Below are 22,658 nucleotides of genomic sequence, written 5' to 3'. Positions count from 1 at the left end.
ATTTTAAGATAGACGAACACCCTTGATATTGTTTTCTCTTCAATATTCATCGTCTCTTTCTAAAAATTTTAACAGTTACTAAATATGACCTAAATAACACATTTTGACTATTTATTTGTTGAAAACAAAAGTTTTAATGTTTGCTTTTAGGAAAAAACCATATTTCAAGCAACATACTACCATTTCCTTAACACTTCCAGTGCACTCTTTAATATCGCTAGAACTCTCTTCGTTAGATACCAGAGATGATAAGACCCTACAAATTGGAAATAATTAGCTAAAAACTGGTTTTATGGGTAAATGTTTTAAAAACTCTCCCGATAATATTGCTTTTCGCCTCCTAAATTTTATTGATAATTATTTCAAAACCACATATTGCATGTGCATTAGTTTTTAGAGGTTTATATCACAATAATATGTTCAATTACCATTTTTACAAAGTTTCAAATGTAGAGAATTAATAGTTTTTTTGCTAGAGCAGTTGACGTGAATAAAAACTTTGAAAACGTGGTTATGAGAAAATCAAGAAAGAAAAAATAATATTTAATTATAATCAGTGCATTTGAGCTTAGTAAATTCCTTCTAGTTTTCTCAATAATTCATCGAATTAAAAAAAAAATTGTGGATTTAGAAAGAAGAATGTTGGGGATAAATTCATCAAAACCTCAAAATCGACTTTCTTCAAAAATTAGGGTGCTCGCCTACCTGAAAGCGTTCGTGAAACAAATTATATTGTGAAAAAACTATTTAATTAATTAAATTATTTATTTTTTGACATTAAAAATGAAGCTGTAAGGTGTTTTTTTTTTTAACTCCCATCCATGTATTTTGTAGGAAAGGTGCTATCTTTTATTCTGTGGTCATTAAGGTACGTGATAATGATAAAGAGATATTGGTTTAGCCACCCTAGCATTATAGTCTGCTGAAGATGACACTGTTAGATAATAACAATGGCTTCGCGGTTGTCTATCATTGGAGAAAACGCCCTTGTTGGCTAATCCGCTCCTCAACTCGAATGAGGGGAGGGGGTAGCTCCCTATTTCCTCGTAAACTTATTGAATTTTCGAACAGTTTTTGGAAATAATGACTTTATTAACAGTTTTTTTTTGTCGGAAATTGTTTCTTAGTGTGGACATAAGAAATGATATTGTACATGATGGTTAATAAATTCTGGGTTACTATGGAAATTTATTCATATTCTTACTCTCAGAAACTCTTTTTTTTTTCGTCAGATGCGATCGCATAACTGTAACTATACATACATATAAATAAATAGTATCAAAAAATAAATTTAATCAAAGCCCCTTCCGCCTTCTCCCCGACCCCCCAAAAAAATTCAGTTTAGCATTTTTCAGTACTAAGGTAAAGGTTAAGAATCGTTTAAATCTATCCCTTTTATCAGATAATTAATTCTAACTAACTGTTTTTGCGATGTGCCCTTGTTCAAGTATCTTTTTTTTCCTATGTTCGAATGAACCGCAGTTGAAAAAACTATTTGAACGAAACATTTTTGAAAGAAACGTGTTTTCGATTGAAAACGTTTTTTTCTGACATGGCACTCTTACTAACTTCATCTGCAAAAGTACCTGTAGATACTGGAGAGCTTCTGTTCTTTGCAATACTATATCTTTCACATAAATGGATTAAAAGTCGCTTCATCGAGAACAGCTATAGCTACTAGCTAGTGACCATTCCTTAGTTTATAATTTTAGTGTTTTATAACACGAACAAGTTTTTGAATGTTGCAGATTTATTCCAAGAACAAACATCATTGCAAAACTTTTGTCTCTTCCCAATATGTTTCATGTAAACTCTGAAAGGACTTGGATCATTTATAGCTTTCAAACATTAGTATCAACAGATTTCCTGCAACTATGATATTCATTACTTTGAAAAAGAAAACAAAAATCTTATTTGATTCAAGAAGAAATTTCTTTACTTCAAATACATTAAGAAAACAAGAAGATGGAGCTTTCTTCAGGACTCATTTTTTAGTAACAGTGTCTTTTTAAGTCTTATGTTCTCATCTGTAACTGTCCCTCTCCCCCTTTTCCCTAGGACTAGAACACGGGCTTGAAGGTTTTCCAGAGATTTACGGAAGTTCCTCAGATTTCTCGGGACAAGAGGTTTTCACCACATCGTTAAAATTGCATGCTAAGCCAGTGCCTACAAGCAGCTAAAAATAATGCGATTAGAGGTCGAATTTCCTACCCTCTTCAAAGATCAACAACACCTATAACGCATTTTGTTCCACATTTGAGATTATAATCCCACAACCCCTGCGGGATCAGGTATTTTATTATAATTATGGCTTCTCCATGAGAATTCTGGTAGACTTGGGGAGTTAATCGTTTCAATGACCTAGTCGGTAGCTTTTTCGGAAAACAGGTATTTAAGATCAGAATCTCTCTCATTTGATTCATCTTAGGGATGCTGAACAAGTAGTAACGCATTGTTTACAGCGTTTGACGCTTTTGATGTTATACACTTTTATCACCACCCCGGGCTAGCCACGCTGATGGTTGGAAGAACAAAAAGTGCTTTTCTAGATATAAAATGGTTGATTACGATCGAAAACTGGGTGCATTAGGAGTAGGTGTGTATGTCTAGGAAGAAAGGAATATTACAAAATTGCTTAGGGTTCGTTCCGTTTATTTGATGCAGAAGGATAATTAAAAGTTTCGCGATAAAAGAGGACATGACTTAGAATGTGTGCCCGTTTTTGGAGATACACATGCCCACTACTCCAATGAATAATTATTAAATACAAAAAATACATTAAAAGAATAAGGATAATTTTTTTTAGATTGTTAAACACCGATAAGCAGCATATAAAGTAAGCATCAAGTAGAAAGGCAACCACCGAAAATTGGATCACCTTTGGTAGAAGCGTGTAACAGAATACATACTTCATAGAAGACGACATGTTTGTAAAAGAAATAATTAAAACGGCAAAATTATACATATAGGCAAGGCTATTATAGTAAAGTGAACATCAAACCATTTGAAAAATGACTGTTTCATTCGAAAAAAAACTTCGGAATATGTTAACCTCAGGTAATAAACCGGAAGTCACTCGGTTTCGTTCAAAAAGCCAGAAGTCACATAGTCACTTCATACTGTCAGCCAGAAGTCAACCGGGATGCAGTTAGAAAGTAATTTTCAATACTTAACAGAAACTGGCTATCTTACTTGGTTTAAATGCCCGAAGATGCTAATTTGTAAGGTAAAATTTTTAATACGTTGAATTCAACATTTTCTCATAATGATAATTTATTTATTTTTCTTACCTTAATGGCTTTATCTTTTGGATACATTTCGAACTTTAATGTCATTCATTTTGCTTAACGGATTGCAAACAATAATCAAATATTGCTCCTATTAACAACAAGTTCATTACACAATGCTCCATAATTCCTTCATTTCAATTTTTTGCAACTCTTATACAAAATGAAAATGTTTACGAACCTTGCATTCCTATTTATTCTTGCCTAAAACAATTATTTACCTTAAGTATAAAAAAATGTCCGGCATTTTTTAAAAAATAGGTATTAAAATCAGGGACGCCTCAAACTCAAACTTGTGGGAAGGGGGAAATTATCAAGTTGCTAAATGAAATAACGAATTTTTCCGAAGGATAAAATATACACATACACATACTTGCAAACAATGAGTATACATTAAGCATCTTTATAAAATTTTAAAAAATTGTGATTTCGCAATGTTGTCTCTAAATTTGGCGACTCGTCAGACAAAATTTGCCAAATAAGGTAATTTTTGGGAGATCGTAGTGACCTCCATGACTTCCCATTAATAGTTTTTTTGGTAGAGCTGTTAGCGCGAATAAAAATTTTGAAAACGTGGTTATGAGAAAATCAAGAAGGAAAAAATAATTTTTAATTATAATCAGTGCATTTCAGCTTAGTAAATTCCTTCTAGTTTTCTCAATAATTCAGCGAATTAAAAAAAATTGTGGATTTAGAAAGAAGAATGTTGCGGCTCTCTTAATTCCATGATCCCATGATCTACCTTCCGCATGAATCCCACGATCTCCCTTGATTAAAAGCGTAATAATATAATTTCTATCTTAAAAGCGATTAAAAATGATAACTCAACTGACGCAAATCTCAGATGTCGAATCAGTCGCTTTCATGTCTCTAATCTTAATGAAGAAGTAAAGAAATAATCATAATAGGATAAATGATAATGGAAGCCTTATAAAGACATTGTGTGCTCACACTGCAAGCGTGTGATCACTTTCACTGCAGCTGAAAATGAAAAGTTCAAGGTTGTATAGAAGAATGCATGTCATTTTAAAGCCTTGCGCTTATTGAATCAAAAGTTTAGAAGTTTACGTTACTGTGTCATTAAAGGGAACTCAATGAGTACGATCGAGTAATTTTTTATGACTTTACAAAAAGGTAGCCATTAAGAGTTACGAAGGAAAGATTGCTTCAACCAGAAGACACTATTATGTTAGTCCAAACAATAGCAAGATATTCATTTCAGAAAATAATTTCAAATCATACAAGTTATTCGGTATTCAATACTACCTTGTTAGGTTTACACAAAACATTATGCAAAAAATTTTGCTTTAAATGTCTTATGCTAAAGATTCCCTGAAAAGCAGCCTTCAAAAAAGATATTTTAAAGAGATCTGAATGTTTCAAAGGATATCTAACCGAAATTACTGGAACAATATTGTCATGGCCACACAAATTCCTCATTGAAGATGAAATCAGTTCGAATTCTGAAAGTAATATATTTTAGTTAAAATCGTATATTTTAATATTATGAATACATTTTGTCGGCAAGCACATCATTCGCGTATAAATTAAAGTGATTTCATTTATTTTCATCGAAATAATTAAAAAAAAAATTAAAGATATGGATTGCTGTTCGACTGAAAAAAGGTGCTGCCATCATATTTAAATTTAAAACAAGTACTAAAAATTGTCACCCTACGAACAAACATTTTCAAGAGAAATCTCTTTATTAAAAATAACATGAATAAATGAGTGTAACATGGTGAAAAATAATCAAAAAGAAAGTAAATAATTCTTTAATTTACGGAACAAAGTTCTTAAAACTCTTATTTCGCACGTTTAAATTTTCTCAGGAATTGCAGTTAGATTTTCAGCATCTAGATAAGGGATACGGTTAAAAAAAGAGAGTAAAAGCATGTGCATTATAATTTGAAACTAATTCCATGTTTAAAAACTACAGACTGAATACACACAATATTTATTTTCTAAGTCAAATTTAGTTAAAGTACTTTAATTCCGATTCGAGTTAAATAAGCTTCATAAAGTAGTGACACACTTTAAAACCCTGACCCCATTTTATCATCTAGCTGATGTCAACATTCAAATTTAAAAAAAAAAAAAAAATCGAAGGTATAACTGCTTAGCGACAAATAGAAAGTTAAATTTGAAACCAGCTATATTATAAATTATTTTATAATTTTAAAATTTTAACCATAACTTTTTAAGAAAATCCAATTGATATTTCGTCTATGACTGAACAAGTATTTTTTGAGATCTGCAACAATAATTTAGAACTTCGTTTTCACCAAATTTTCGGGTATTTCAAAGTAAATCACAGTACATAAATTTACAATGATTTCTGACTGATTTAACTTAATTTAAGACAAAAGCGTGTACAACCTATTAACCTATTGATTAAAAAATTTAGAACTTATGTAATAAAAGCCGCAAACAAATTCTTTTATTTCCTTGAACGAAGTAAAGAAGAGAAATATTCACCTACATTTCCCTCTCAAATTTAAACTATTTCATTAAGTTTGAAAGAGTCATTATCTATATTTGGAGGTGATCAAAATAACTAAAAAGTCGTAATGGGAATATTGCATTTGAGAAGTAAAATTTCTAATGCACGTCCATCCCTTTAATTATTAAAACACGCTGCCCATTGAATAGGCAACCTATCAGAGTGTTTGAAGAAATTGAGCTATTATAGTGGGTAGCACAATAATTTTTTTCCACAAATTTAATAAAAACTTGATAAGCAAATTACATTAAAAAAATCTAATTGGGATTCGTAGTATTGCCAAGAAATTTGATTTTTTTGAACTGAATTAAACTTTGAAATAAGGAAGTATAAAAAGTAGGAACTATATATTTTAACGATACGAGTTAGTTATTTACGCATTCTTATTTTTCCCGTGGGAAATGATGAATTAAAATTTAAAGAGTCGTTTGAAAGTCTGTACAGTTTGTTAAAATGATAAAATGTAATGCAAAAAAATGTTTTGTAAAGTGTACAGAAAATGTACTGAAATTATACAGAAAATGATTCAAAAAAAAAAAAAAAAAAAATATATATATATATATATATATATATATATATATATATATATATATATATATATATATATATATATATATATATATATATATATATATATATATATATATATATATATATATATATATATATATAAATTAGTATTGACAGGCTATCACGCAAAAAATATTTTCACAATAAAATATTTATAAAACGCTTATAGAATTTGTTAAACAATACTGAAAGTGGAAGTACATTACGTTAAAAATCATTTTAGAAATTTAGACTACATCTTGTAAAGCTTCGCTTGAAATTTAAACGTTAAAAAACATAAATTTAAAAATCGAAGTGGAAAAGAATTTATAATATTAATAATTAATATGTTTTCGCTTATATTTAAATGTATATAATTCAATTCAATACCACATCTAGAGCAATAATCAAGAATCAGTAAAAATAGAGCTCTGAAACAGGACAATATGTTGAAAAGCTACAATGTCTTATTGAAATTGACGAAATGGCATTGCACAAGTTTCTCATTAGAAAAGTTAATTAAGTATTATAATTACGAAGTAGGTGGAGAAAACTTGCCCGACTTTCTCATAGGTAGCCTCCCACTTTTCCTTGATATCTTATTTAGATTTTATCTGACACACAGAGATTTGCGTCGTAAATCGCTTTTTGATGCTAATAACCCAGTTTATGGTACATATATTTGAAGCACATGTCGCAAACGTTACAGAAATAAATAACCTCTAGTTTCATCTACAAAATTCATTCTTTCGTTCATTTTGGGAGCAATAATTCAATATCTAGTACACTTAACTCTTAACAAGAGAAATAATAAATATGTTTAGCAAATTGATTAAAAAAAACCATCTAATTAATTGGGATTTATTTAAATTTGGATTAAGAAGTATAGAAAATAATTCAAACTACTAAATAAAACATATATACATAAGTACAAACTGGACAAACATTGGGGACGAACTAAGTTAAAAGGGAACAAATATTATGATTCACATGATTAATGAGAAATATGTTTTCTTTTAAATTTGAAAAACGATTTCTTTCAGTATTTCATAATAAAATAAAAGGAAAAGTATATACATACATCTATATATTATGTGGTGTATGAGAGTTAATTTATATTCCTTTAAGGTGCGTTACCAAAAATTATAATTCTCCTATTTTAACCAAAGATCTTAAAAAAAAAAAAAAATAAAAAAAAAATCCAAGTAGTCAACTGAAGCTGAACAAGTTGTAAAAGCTTAGCAAAATATTCGATTGTAGAGTTTCTGTATAAGTTAAAATCTTAAATTTTTTGTAAAAAATTAAGGAGATTAAACAACAACATAAAAACAAAAACAAAAAAGCAAAAAAGGCAAAAAAAAAAAAAAGACGCTTCTTTTGAGCTAACGAGAATGCTGTCTTCAATGAAAAAAGTTAGCTTATGAATATAAATAAATCCAACAAATGCCTTTGCCGGATATTATATTCGTTTAATCGCATCTCTTGCGCAGGAAAAATTGGTTCCTTGTAACCCCAGAACATGTGCCTGCAGTTTTTAACAAATTTTAACTTCTGCATTGTTAAGTTTACTTTGACGGTTTAGCACAAAATAATTTATTTATTTATTTGAAATCTAAATTAATAATTAGTAATTTTGGTAAACGCTTTCTCCTCCCCTCTTAGGATAAAAAGAAATTTCACGCCTCTTTTGATTTTAAGAGATAAATTTCGTTCAATAATTAGTTAATAAGTACTATAACTCTCATCTTTTAGGAACACATTTTTGTGATCCTCGATTGCGAAAATCAAACGTGCCCTCCAAAGGAATGTACGAAGCCGTTTACAGATTCTTGTAAACATGCTAAATGATTTACATACTATTTTATTAGTTTTTATTTTTTAAGTTGCAGAATACAGAAATCTTAATAATTGTCTTATGCACAGTGTTCTTATAGTCTTTGATGAGAAATAACATTCGTTTTACTGTATGAAGTATATAGATTTATTTTAGAAAAACAACTACAACAACAACTTCAGTTAGTGCTAAAATGTAGTTTAAATAAGTAAAACAAAATTGTTTCTGAGACAAAAAAGCACAGAGTGAACAAACTCACTAGTAATTGCTTCAATAGCAGTCTATATTTATCAATTGATGGGAAAAATTAATCAAACCAAATCCGAAGTTGTTGTGTGTGTATGAAAAAAAGGGCCAATTATCTTTCAACTATCGAATCCACCAAAATGAGTAGATACTAGATAAAGGAAAAAGTTTTCAACAAATTTTATTATCCACCGGAAGAGTAAAAGATAAGTACGTCAAGTCTATAAAATACATACCGCACATAGCAGCTACACCCACCAGTTTCAAAAATGTAAAATGCAGCTCAATATCCAAATAAATTTTCATTTTTCATGGTACACTTGTTTTTAATAATTCGTACAGCTCTTAGTCATTGCTAGGAGCATACTTTTCAAGTAATGTCTGCTAAAAAACACGAACTTGTCTCATTAACCATGTAACACTTATAATTATTTTAGACAAAATAGTTACAGTGTAACAACATAGTATGTTAATCTAACTAAAGAGTGGAAAATAACTATAATCCATCAGCCAAACATGATTCTTACTTAGTTCCGCACGAAAATACCATCACCGGGCAAAAGAAATGAAAATGTTACGGCTGAACTGTGTGCGTTATAATAAAATTAAACAAAAGGAAAAGCCCTGTAGACAGGTGGGCAATTACGAACTGCAAAATTCAAGCAAGCAACTGTTCAAACTAAAGAAAAAGCTTTTATCTACAAATAGCTAGGAAAAGACGTCAAAACCTGATGCTCCGATGATAGTGGCAACAGCAGTTCAATGAATAGGTCCTGGCTGAATTTGAAAGGGAATACGTTTTAAGTTTTGAAGTAGTGTCATAAACAACACGAAGCGAAGAGTTCAAAGGTTCTGCAAGGTATAATTCGAAGAGGTTTTATCACACACAGCGGAAAAATAACACAAGTGAATGAGAACAAAAGGAGCGCGAATAGAACATCCTTTAACATCATATTTTATGCTAACTATTGATATTTCAATACACCCTGCTTGGTTCTTAAACAAGTGGATAGGTTAAAGGATTCTTGTCATATTGAAAACTAATTGGTTGCGGAAAGAGTTTTAATCGGTTGAAAATATCCACAGATATACATGACGTCATTTCTTAAAAAGGCATGTTTACATATTTTAATATTTTTATTTCTTTGCGGAAGAATCTCGCATACAAAACAATTTATTATTATAATTAGTATCACTAGTTCCTTTGTGTCAAGAATTTCTGCCTTACTAAGTAGTTTAAAAATACAAAATTTTGCGCTGCGGAACCTTTTCACTACAAAACATGGATGCTGAAACTTAAAGGGTAAATTTTTGTCTAATGTACCATTTTTTAAAAGATCTTGTATCAAATTAAGAGTGGAAACATTTGTATCAAGCTTTTGCAAGCAAAAGTTAATATTTTTCTTTTTTATTATAGCTAGTAATTTATATCAATTACAAGCAATTTTGGGATATTAATGTTGATTTTTTATTTCTATCACGTCAACTCTGATTTTTTAAGGATGAATCCTTAACTGAACAATTATCATCAGAAATATTTCTGCAGCAATTTCTGGGAATAAAAATATTGAAATTAACAAACATTCTTTGTAACGATTGTAATCAAAATTTGAGTTTTTCTTTTTTTTAATTTTCAAACCACATTGTTGCAAAAACAGTAATTTGCTTTTTTCCGCGAACTATGAATCACGAATGTGACTGCATAGATGTGTTTTGTCGGAAACCAGATAGACAAGCCACAACATGTGTCACCCATTTCATATCCTTGATAAGTCATGCTGTAGCTTGGAACTAGTTCTTTTGGAACGTGGGCAATATTTCAAAACTTCCACGTTTTACTTTGCCCTACATAAATTCTTCTTTAACGTCTTTTCATATGAATTACAGAATAAATTTAATTTGGCTTTAAAAGCACATTTAAGACTCATAGTTTGTCTACCCAAGATATACATCTCATTGAAGAAAATTGATTCACATTTTTACGCGTTATCATTTAATGTTTATAGTTAGTGTACACACAATTAAGACTCATAAATAGCCACTTTTACGTGTGTATAACTTAAAGATCCTAGGTGATATTTTTAATATTCGTAAATTAAGAATAATTTTTAAAACAAAACAAAAAATAAATAAATAAAATAAAAATAATAAAGGTGAGCTTTCCATCAAATTTCTCAGAAAAAATATTATTTCTAAAAAAGAAAAAGAGAAAGAGAAACTACCTCATATAGTAGTGCGTCGCTTAACTTGTTTTATAAGTTGATCTTTTCAGTCACTGTACGAAAACAAAAAGAAAGAAAGACAAAAAAAATAATAATAATAAAATAAAAATAAATATATAAATTAATAAATAAAAATCCAAAAAGCAGCTCGTTTACTAGAAAATCTCAGTTAAACTAAGCTCCCCGAAATGATTCGATAGTTTCCCTAAAGATTTTTTTAAAAAAAATCAAAATGTGATGAATTGTTCCTGATAAAAATGGAATGCAAAAGTACATACATTGCAGAGGAGTTTATATTGTAAAAGATTTTAGTGATAACTTTAAAATTTCAAATAAAACCAGTAAATATCTTTAAAATTATAAATTGTAGACAATTGTTTCAATTAAAAAAAAATCTTGAACATCGATAGTTTGATAAGTAAAAAATGCGCACATTTTAACTAACAAGTGATCCCAGTCCGTTTTCAGCTTCCAAAACTTTTATTAAAAATGATTCACTGAGCAATCGAATACATACAAGTAGGGTATTTTTCATGCCCTCCCCTTCTCATATTAAATATAATTTCTAATTTAAAAATTCAAATGCTTTGTTTTCGTCCTCTTCCAATGTTAGTGTACGATAATACAATTTAGCTGTTTCTAGCGTCCCACAAATGCAAAAGCTTGTCTTTTGAAACATATATTTTACTTTTCAGAAGTTATGCAATGAACTTAAATTACATTAGATCTGCATTAAAATTAACCACAGAATATAGTCAAATATTAAAAATTAGCTGCTCTAAAAATAACCTTCAAATGAAGGGCACAATCATTGTCGACGACAATATAACGAATATACCTTCATGCTTGAAAATTAAATGAATGAATTACCAAAGTTTTTAAGTTTTGCAATTTTTGTGCATTAAAACGTTGATGATTCATTCATTTATTTGACGACAGCATTTTTTGTTTCAAGAATTTCCTATGACATGCGACAAATTTCAGAAAAAAAAAAAAAACTTTTCTAGGAAGTAAACATGCTTGTATTTCAAAAACATCAAAAGTTTTGAAATCTTAAAGACAAAATAAAACATAAATAACTTTAATTTTGTCCATAGAGACTGAACTTACTATTATATATTTAGTACTTACGAAAGCAATGATTAAGAATCAAAAATATTATCTGCAAATTGTAATACTTAAGAAGAACGCATTGGAATTCGTAAAATGGAGCTCTCTGATAATAAATTAAAACTGCATACAGCATGAAATTAGCTATCGATGTTTCAAACAGTTGTTTTTATTTCGAATACTTTTCTTTTGTCAAAAGAGAAGTTCTACTAAAGTTAATTAGTTGGAAATAGAAAAGTCATTTTTTAACCTACTTTATAAAAATTATACAGTATTAAACATACCACTTGCTTCTCATTAGGTCAAATGGGAAAAAAAATCGTAAAATTGTTACCAATTGCTACCATCGTTTGGGTGGGTTTCGCCAAAACGTACAAAATACAAGAAACTTCCGTAAACAAAACGGATTTTGAAGTAAAAACTTGTTTTAATGACTGTAGTTTTAATGTATTTGCTGAGGTTTTTCGACATCAAATTAAATGATACGTAAAATTAAGGAGTTGTATATGAACTTTTTTTGTTGTATAACTAATCTGAACGGTTGCTCAGTAGAAATAATTGACTTGACATCAAGTGAGCGTAATTGCAATATTTGCGAAACGGTAGTTGCAATGGACATTTTGACATGGGAGTTGCCAGTTACATTCAACTATTAGTTCCTTAATTTAATGGAGGCAAGAGGTGGGCAATCAGTCGTCAATGAAACGAACAGAATTTCTTTCCGGTTGGAAGGTAGAAGAGCACAAGGAATGATACAATCACCTAAACGGTGATCACAATTCACAAAACACGAGAAATAGTTTTATTGTGAAACTATTGAAAAGATCGATATGAATTTGATAAGATTAATCAGGTAATAATATTGAGAGAGATCCCAATAAGCAGGGACAACTATTTTATTCCAGTGGTGATACTTTCCACGTGTTTCTATTTATTTAAGAACTGATGGCCAAGTCCCTGGAGTAAGAATTGGAATCTGGGAGTCAAGGTGGTTTTGGGGTAAAGGAGTCGGAGTAGGGAGTCAATGGACTGATTTTAAGGTAAAGTTGTCGGAGTTGGAGACTTTTAAATTCTAGTTATCGGAGTCTATCATTTTTCCACCGACTTGACAGCCCTGCTGATGGCTTAGCCACGTTTTAAATGGACCATAGTTTATCCAGCCCTTTGTCAACTAAATTTTTTTTCTTTGGTGAAGCAATCATGAGACACATCAAACTATTTGCTACCCACAAAAATATTCCACGAGTCATTGCATGCTAATATCGGTATATAATATATGCAAATTTTCTTTTATAGTAACTGCATATTGCTTTTAACATTAGTCAACCAACCATTCTAACCAATAATTTGATCAAAATAATTACGTTTTATAACTATGCAAATAATTTCTAAGCTAATTTCTAAGAAGTCCTCCAGTAAAGCAATTTTCCTTTCAGAACCAGATGTAGAATTTAAGAACAAAAGTAATTGATGCGTTTTACTTTATTTACCGTGATGACGATTTTATCATTGGTGAAATAAGTTACTAATACTTGGAAGCTTTCGTGTGCTAACCAGAGTTATAGCTAGGATTTTTTTATGGCGTAGAAATAATGTTTGACATTTGTTTAAAGGAGTGAAATCCATTTTTTAAAGAAAATATACGATAACTCTAAAGGCTATAATAGTAATAAATTCCATAAAAAGTAACTTTCTAAGATTCTAAAGATGAAATAGAAGATGATATGGAAAGACAGGATGTGTGTACTATTTTACCTTCTAACATTTGAAACATTTTAAAAAACCGAATTGCTCCTCTACCCATTTTTCTCAATGCTAAATTTTTACTTAAAATGTAAAGTACGCTTGACTAATTTTTTTAGGCATATTTCCGATTTTCAATGAGTGAAATACGCTTGCAAATGCGAAAACATATTGCTGGTGGTAACATATTTATGATATCTGAGATAAATGAAATCTTCTCGTTTCAAGGAAAGAGTACTAGATACGCAAAAACATTCATAACTATTGTTTGAATAAATACAGGAATTTCATAGTAAAAACTCATTAAAGAGGATTATATAAAGCTTCTGAATATTTTTCCCCAGAAAACCACAGCAAAAAATTCGATTTCGATTAACTCTTAATTCTGGTAACTAGAATCGGAGGATATTACAACTTCCTCATAACTGAGCAACACCAGAAGCTTAGGCATGCGCATTCAAACTGGTCGTAAAACACACGCAATGCTATGGATGCGGTCATTACACGCTTTTCGGCACTCAGAGAAGAACCATGGTCAAGGTGGGAAAAAAAATCCTTACTTGCGTGACTTCAATCTTTTAACTCAACGAATACTGATGCCCAGATTACCTAACCAGTGATCTGATATCAAACAATAATGGAAAGCGTTGCGAGTTCTATCACATTAACTTTTCCTCCCACTTAGAGTGAAAATACCGCAAGTATACTGTTTTTTTTTTTTTTTGATATAATACCAGGAAAAAATTCAAAGTTAGAGTTATTGAAAGAAATTAATTAGAATTGATAGGCAATAGCCCGTTTATTTTTTTCCTAATTGATGGAAAATCAAATTGGCAGTCATCTTTAAATTCTGATTAGTTTATTTTAATGACTTCAATTAGATACATATTTTCACTCAAACGGAAAAATATATTGATTGGATTGTAAAAAGCGCAAGTCTAATAAAGTTGCAGCTTAAAAAAAGCCTTAAACATATACAAGAGTTTATGTTTTATGTTTCAGTAAATCTCTTTTAGTAATTAAAAATTGTGTATTTACTCTCCGACTTACATTTACTGAATTTTACTTACTGAAACATAAAGGACAAATTCAGTAAGTAATGAGAAGTAAATGTAAGTCGGAGATTAAATATACAATTTTTAATACTAGAGGAGATTTACTGGAACGTAAAGGACAAATTATTAAGAAATTGCATATTTTAAAAATATTTTAAAGCTGAAACCTCATCAGACTTGTGCTTTTTACAATCCAATCCACATTCTTTCCCTTTCAGTGAATTTTATTAAATTGAAGTCTCTAAAACGTTCATTAAAATAAGAATTGGTAGGTAACTGCCAATTTGATTTTCTCATTATTCATATAGATCTCATGCAGCAGCACTGTATTTAGTTTTGCGGTGCAAGGCGTTATTAGTTATAAATAGTTACCAATATTTAACGGATTTTTTTTGCATACCTTTTGTCGCGTATCCGAAAATCGTTCTTTAGACGTAAGAATAAAAACATTATTTTGAATCCTTAATAACATATCAAGCTAAATTCAGGATAATTTTTTAAAAAAATATTTAAAAAAAAAGAAAAAAAATATTTACAAAACATTCGCTGGTGGTTCCAATAAGTAATATAAGATGCATTGTAGCGAGATTTTCTGTTTCAAAGTTCGTGGAAACAATGATAACGGCTTTCTATTTCAACAGTTCTTGCTAAAACATATTCAGTACTTAAAAATAATAAACTAATAAACCGTGTAATCAAAAACTTCTACAAGTTTGTACAAAAGGGGAATATAGAAATTGCTCCGAGCTCAAAACTTTAGGGCAAAGATAAAATTATATGCTTCAGAAACTTTTTAAGAAGCACGTTAAGTGTACGAAAATATGTTTTTTTTTTTTTTTTTTTTAATTAGGAAAAAAATTAAAAAAGTCAAAAAAAAAAGAAAGAAATGAGTTCAGGTGTAAAATTGAAAAAGTTTTTTTTTTTTTTCCAGCCATGTAGTTTATGATCACCACAGCTGAAATGTTTCAATGAATAAATTTAAATTCTGTGAAATAAATTTCTCTCTCATTAGACTAGAATTCTAAGGACATAATTCGAAATTCTAGGTGCATCCTTTCAGATGCTTGATGTTTGAAAGTTAATTATTTTTATCTCTGGACGTTTTGTTCCGTAATTTAAATCGAAACTTATCAGAAAAATTAGTTGATGAGTATTCCTAAAAAGCATTTTTGGCACATTTATTTTGCTTTTAGATAACCATTTTTTTATGCATTAATTAATTAATGGGTTTTTGAATCAGAAAAAAAAAGAAAAAGAAAACTCAGTAACATAATTCATTCACAAGCAGTTAAAATTTAGAAAAAAAAATTAATAGAGATAAAGACAGTTGACAAGAGCATTAATCTTTAAATAAAAATAATAATAAAACTAAATAAATACTATAAAAAAAGTACCCATGCTGAACTACGAGTACCAAAGGGAAGGATATTTATTACGCCTTCATGATTAGGAAAGTATTATATTATTATTTATTTATTCAAGGAATGCTTACTAAAGGTCCTCCAATTTCTATTTCACAGAAATGCTTCTGTTTATGAGAAAATTACTATACAATTCTAAAGAAAGTAATTGTATTTGTATAAATGTTGCATTTCTAAGTAAATAATCGGTAAGTTTTCTGAATAATATACAATTCTGTGTCAATAAATTATCATTAATATTTGTTTTGTATTTGCTTAAAGATTTTTCATTCGATGTATCTATAATTTCCATCTTTCAGTCATAAACCATCATTGCTGCGTAATTGATTTTCCTCATATTATTTATGTTTGATTTTTTAAGCAAGTTTCCTAAATGTTAGTTTTTTAGGGAGCAAACATAATTTATGACAGAAGGCTATCGTTCACAAAAATTAATGAATGCATAAAGAATGTTATATCTCAAAAAGGGGAATAAATCTACTTTTAAAAATATGTATGAAAAAAAACCGTAGCTTATGACTTGTGGTTTTTCTCTTAGGTAATTCCTACCTTTGAGCAACTAACAAAAATGTATTTATAGAATTGCTGCATAATTTATGATGTAAGAGGGTAGTGAAACTTATGTCCAATTTACAAATTTAATCCTCAATGTCTGCAAAGCAAATGAAACTGTTTTATGAACCGTAGTAGTTTAACAAAAACACATTTTTTTTCTTTCTAAAAAGTGTCAAACTGCATCCCAAGTGAAAAGTTAAAAAATTTAAAAGGTTGAAATGCAAAATGACGCATTTCTGGAGAATTATGAGACTAGCCGAGAGGCAAAAGGATGAAAACGCCAACCGTACCATTAGTACTGGAGATATCCAGTACTAATGGTACGGGAACCTCTCATCTGTTTTGAGGCAATATATAGTACTAGTAGCATTGGTAGGTGCTACTTTACATCATGATTTAGAAAGAAAAATTATGTATGTACAAAGTAATGAATTTGTATAAAGTATGTATTTGTATATGATGTGTAAATGTATGTACAAAAATTAAACGCGTGTACTACTCTTTTTCAGATGACGTGTTTAATTAATGATCCACAGTGATAATATATGAGGCAAAGTATCAAAAAAATTCTCATTCCTAACGCTAAGGGATCTCTGGAGAGAGCCTCGGAAGTAACGAAGTCAATATTAAGTGTATGAGATCAATTAAGTCTAAGGGAAGTAAGCAGTGATGTTCCCATCAATTTTTCTGAGGGTAAAAGAGTTTTCTGAGGTGTCCCAGTAATCCATTATGCACAATATGTGTATGCGATCATATTCATAGTGTGTCAAAAAATAGTTTGGGAGTATGCGGCGTACATGGAGTAGATATCCCGGGAACACTCCTGGATTTAAATGCCAAAATTTAAAATTTGGAGATAACCAGTACAAACGGAAGGTGAACCTCAATACTAGAAAATATTCATTTGTGTGTGAATCCACTTTATTCTCACTACCTCATATATTCTTTTGACAACATTTGCCTGTCAAATTACCAACCTTGTCAGCTAAACTTTCCGATTAATAGGAAGTTCCACCCGCCTCTCTCGTTATAACAGAAAACTAGGCGTTGATAGTAGGGAAACAAGAGTTAATCACCAACCGAAAGTTCCCTAACAATGTGTGATATTTGTTGGTTGCGGTAAGAGAACGGTCGAATCGAATCTTTTTTAAAAAAAGAGAGAGAAATCATTTTCGCAAATGACCGCAACTCTTGCACGCAATTTACAAGGGAAGAGGTGTCTCCCCCACTTTATGATTTATGGCACAAGATATTAATGACTTTTTTTCAAACTTAGAAATTTAGTCTTTAATATCCTCATAAGAAATAAAACTGTTTATTGGCCGATTCTCGAAAAAATGTCCCGTGCGTAACGCTAAGTTTTTTATTTTATTCAAGTAACTTAATAAATATGGGATTAACTCTTATGCTTTGATAGTATATTAAAGCATGTTTTATTCCCAACAGCATTATTATTAGAAGGCTTTGGTTAGCTGGAAAAAATAAAAAACTTAGCGTTATGTACGGGACATTTTTTCGAGAGTCGCCATTATGAACTTCGGCAGTTTTACAAAGCCCATTTATTTTCTTTCTAAAAAAGACCTAACTGCACCCCTAGTGAAAAATCAAAAATTGAAAAGTTTTAAATGTAAAATAACGCATTTCTGGAGAATTACCCATGTATGCCATTTGACAACATTTGTCTGCCAAATTACAAGCCTTGTCAGCTAAAATTTCCGATTAATATGAAGATCCACCCGCCTCTCTCGTTAGAACAGAAAACGAGGCGTTGACTGTAGGGAAACAAGAGTTCATCACCAACCGAAAGTTCCCTAACAATGTGTAATATTTGCGGGTTGCGGGAAGAGGTTGGAGAAAGGGTCGAATCGAATCTTCGAAAAAAAAAAAGAGAACCCATTTTCACACATGACCGCAACCCTTACTCGCAATTTACAAGGGAAGAGGCGTCTCCCCCACTTTTCCAGAGTAACCCCAGGCGATAGCAGCACAATACCGTTGCTCTTTTAGAACTTCGTAACATTCCGTGCGGGGCTCGACTTGTACATCGAACGACGCCTACCGATGTCACGCATGAGGAATCTTTAAATTATAATCATTTAACCGCCGTGAGTGCACATAAAAACGCTGCTGCATCAAGTGCAGTTCGTTTTTTGCTTCTGTGGTTGAGTTCCGTCGCGAAGGGCAGGAAAAGAGCCACGCTTAATGGAGTCGTATTTGTACAGGAAGAATAAAATGTCATAAAAAAAGGATTCTTCCGACAAAAAAAAAAAAAAAAAAAAGAGAGAGAGAGAGACAGAGAGGAAAATGAAAAATTATTATGCGAAGGGTTTTTAAATTTCTACAGAAATTTACCACTACCTCTGCAATTAGAGCTTTTTTATTTTTAACCTTTTTTACAACAACAAAATAAGTACAGCTGCTTTTTTTTAATTACTTTTTTTTATTTTTAAGGAAGATGGAAATAACCATGTTTCAAACAAAAGAAGACTTCTAAACCCTTTTTCAAAAATTCAACATTATCATTAATCAAAATTAATCATGTGAAGTCCTTTTTTTATTTATTTATTTTATTTTTTAAACCTTAGATTAATTTCGGATTTTAAAGAATTTCTATTAAACTGTTTTAAAAAAAAGGAAAATAATAAATTCTTACGCGAAGAATTTTTAAATTCCTATAGAATTATGCCACCATTTCCGCAAATAGATTTTTTTTTAAAACAATTTTTAAAATTACAAAATGCTTGCAGCTGTTTTTTTTTCCGCTAAGGAAGATGGAAATAACTATGTTTTAAACAAAAACAGACTTCTAAACTTTTTTTTTTTCAAAATTCACCATAATCATTAATCACAATTAAGCATGTGATGTTTAATCCTTTTTTTTTTTAAATCTTAGATTAATTTTGGATTTTAAGTATGTTAAAAAAAAAGGAAAATGATAAATTCTTACGCGAAGAATTTCTAAATTTCTACAGAATTGTGCGACTATTTTGGCAATTTGAACACTTTTATTTTTAACCTTTTTTTTTTAAAATTGCTGCTTTTTTCTTCTTTGAGAAAGACAGAAATGCTTTGCTTTAAACAAAAGCAGACTTGAAAACCTTTTCTTTTTTTCAAAATTCAACATTATCAATAATCAAAACTAAGCATGTGAATTTTTTTTTTAATCTTATATTAACTTTGGGTTATATATAAGGAATTTCTGTTCAACTATTTAAAAAATGAAAGCATAAATGGCGCCACATTTCTATTTTAACCTTTCTTAAAATAAAAAAAATGCTTGCAGGTTCTTTTTTTAGAAAGATGAAAGTACTATGTTTGAAACAAAAGCACATTCTAAACCCGTTTTTAAAAATTCAACATACTCATTAACCAAAATTAAGCATGTGAAGTGCAACTGATTTTAAATCTTAGATTAATTTCGGATCATAAGTAATTTCTATTAAATTTTTTATAAATGAATGCATAAATAAATCCATGCATTGCAAAAACAATGCAAGCTTTTGTGATAACTCCAATTATAAGCAGTCACTCACGCAGGTAAATATAAATTCAAATTCATATTCTCATTGTAATATTCACATTCAACACGGTATGCGGTAGCCCAATTATGCTAATAAGTTCAAATCAAACTTTTGCCCCCAAAGGAAGGTTTCTATTAAATCGAAATAGAAAAGCGGAAGTAGTTGATAAGAGCAAACAATAAAAGAAATTTGGTTAAATGTGTATGGGTGTCGGTAGACCGTTTTAAGTTGATTTGACGAATTATATTTGATTTTTCATGTCATTTAAGAATTTGTTTTTTTTTATTTGCCAGATGAATTTATTTTAACGGCTTAATTTAATAACTTATCGGTTTATTCGAATTTTTAGTAGTGTTTCAAAATTTATTTTGTTTACAAGCCCAATAAAAGGACAAAGTAATAAATACATCGCCAAATAAGCAGTTTCTTATCTTATTTTCACCGCACATAGAGACAAAATAAAATGTAAAATGTTTGCTAAGATTGCAATTGCACCGTGACGTACCTTATTTCGGAAAAGTACCAAGGAAGCAAAGAGAAATACTTCAAATTAAGAAATGAAAGGGAAGGGGGACCAGTACAAGAAAGACAATTTTCTGCAGTTATGGAGCCTGTACGTTTGAACTGCATGCATGATACCATCATAATAAGTGTTCGACTGTTAAGAAGGCCAGTTATCCAATTACACAAAGCGTTTGATGCTAACAGATATGCATCGAGAATGGTAATTTTTCGCACCGCTTACGAAGTTTTGGTTGCTATTTCAAGAATGAATCGCTCTCTCTCTCTGCAATTACACCAGCTATTTTGGCTATTTAAAGTAATTTCTAAATGGGACACACAAAGAGCCGCACATGCGTGAGAGGCAAAGCTATTTATTGTAACAGAACTTTAATCTCACAAAAATTAAAGATATATGATTTTATCTTCATCGCTTTATAAACTTACAAGGGTGGGTAAAAATACGGGGGAATAATATTTAAGTGGGGTTAGACAATTGACGCTTTCAAATCATCGAAAGATAGTGCAGTTTTCGCACATGTTAGCTACTTTCGGTTAATTTTGAGTAGCATTTCGGCAATTTTCAAAACTTTTCAACGGACAGTCCCGATCTCCGAGAGATGGAAATAGAAAATACAAAGCGTCTCAAATTTGGTTTAGTAAGTGATCGACTAAGTGTATTATTACATTTGTCCCATTGAAATCGGAGGTACCATTCTTCTTTTTAATCTTTTCGTTTCTATCATTTGTAATAAGCACCAACCGTTAAAAAAAATGATTTTTTGAAAATATTTTAGCATACCTTGTTACCTAAAGTTCGAAAGCGTCCAATTGTCAGGAAATAAATTTAATCACCAAATCATGACCCGCTTTAAATCACCAAACTCAGCCTAATAAAACTGTTTAAGGGATTTAAATTTTTAAACTTCACAACAGACTCCCTATTTGTTCACGACTCTCTACCCCCTCACCCTTTCCGATAATAACCCTATCAGAGACCAAAAGCTGAATCCACTCTTGAAAAACAAATGCTTGGAACGTCAACTGAATAATAATATTGTATTGTTCCTGAAACTTAAATTTATAATTTATTCATCTTCTGAGACTTGCTTTTCAGAAATGTTGTCTATGTGTAATAATAAAAAGTTAAAAATTTCAAAAGTTGCTCCTCATTTCTCATAAAAATATGACAGTATATATATTTTTTTCAAATACTCCGTTCTTTATGAAACTAGACTGCTTGATAAATCCTTGAAGTGCCTTGACATTCTTTCGTACCAGGTGAGAAAAATATCGTCCATAAAATCATTTCCTTTTCCAAGTAAAAAAAAGTAAAAACCACAGTTTCTCCTTCATGCAGTTCTCTTTCTTGAAGCGATAGATGGCAATCAATCAGCAGCTAATTGTTTAAGACAAATAGGGAGAAAATAAATTGGACGCGCTCTCATTTTGCCATTGTTTTACGATTGTACCCTAAATAAACCCTCCATAAACGGGACCCTGCAGTGGGAGCAACTATTTTTAAAGACTCCCAGTAACAAGTTGCTTCTCAGAGCTCTTTAGAAATGAAACATTGTCGTGGGAAGGCATGCAGTTGTTAACTTTACAAAGACTGCACAAGAACGACCGTAGGTTGGCAGCCGACCACTCCCACAGCAAAAAAAAAAAAAAAAAAAAAAAAAAAAAAAAAACTCATCTGCCTACCAAGAATTCGTGATCTATGGCCTCTATTAGCGATGCAGTCTGTCCTAGTTAATGCAAGTATTTAGGCGCGGAAAGTCGATTTTTAACTTTTTCCGAAAAATGAAAGTCGTTATTAGGTTTGGAATAATCAGGATTAGCCTTTTGCGGATCATAATTTATGATAATCCTCTGTAATCCGTTTCTACAAACCATAATCGTATTTCAGAATTACTGATTTGATGGGTTTAGGTTTTGGCAAGCATTTAGCGTACGCGTCGAATAAAGTTGAGCCCCAACGTTTCCAAAAATAAAGAATCTTTTATGACTTTTAAGTTTCTAGGGATTACTTTATTCTGGGTGACAATGTTTGTTCCAGAATATTTATAATCCAATATCCCTATTAGAGATAACATTTTTAATAGCTATTT

General features: G+C 30.4%; 1 long non-coding RNA gene across 1 annotated transcript in view; it reads right to left on the bottom strand.

Annotated features, from left to right (window-relative positions):
- Nucleotides 1–22,658, bottom strand: part of LOC129216134 (uncharacterized) — a 136,064-nt gene that overhangs the window by 32,733 nt on the left and 80,673 nt on the right. The gene's annotated exons all lie outside the window — the stretch shown is intronic.

Source organism: Uloborus diversus, chromosome 2 (assembly GCF_026930045.1).
Source record: "Uloborus diversus isolate 005 chromosome 2, Udiv.v.3.1, whole genome shotgun sequence".
In the NCBI taxonomy this organism is placed as follows: domain Eukaryota; kingdom Metazoa; phylum Arthropoda; class Arachnida; order Araneae; family Uloboridae; genus Uloborus; species Uloborus diversus.
The sequence above is the reverse complement of the archived record's forward strand: the minus strand, read 5'-3'. Positions and strand labels throughout refer to the sequence as shown.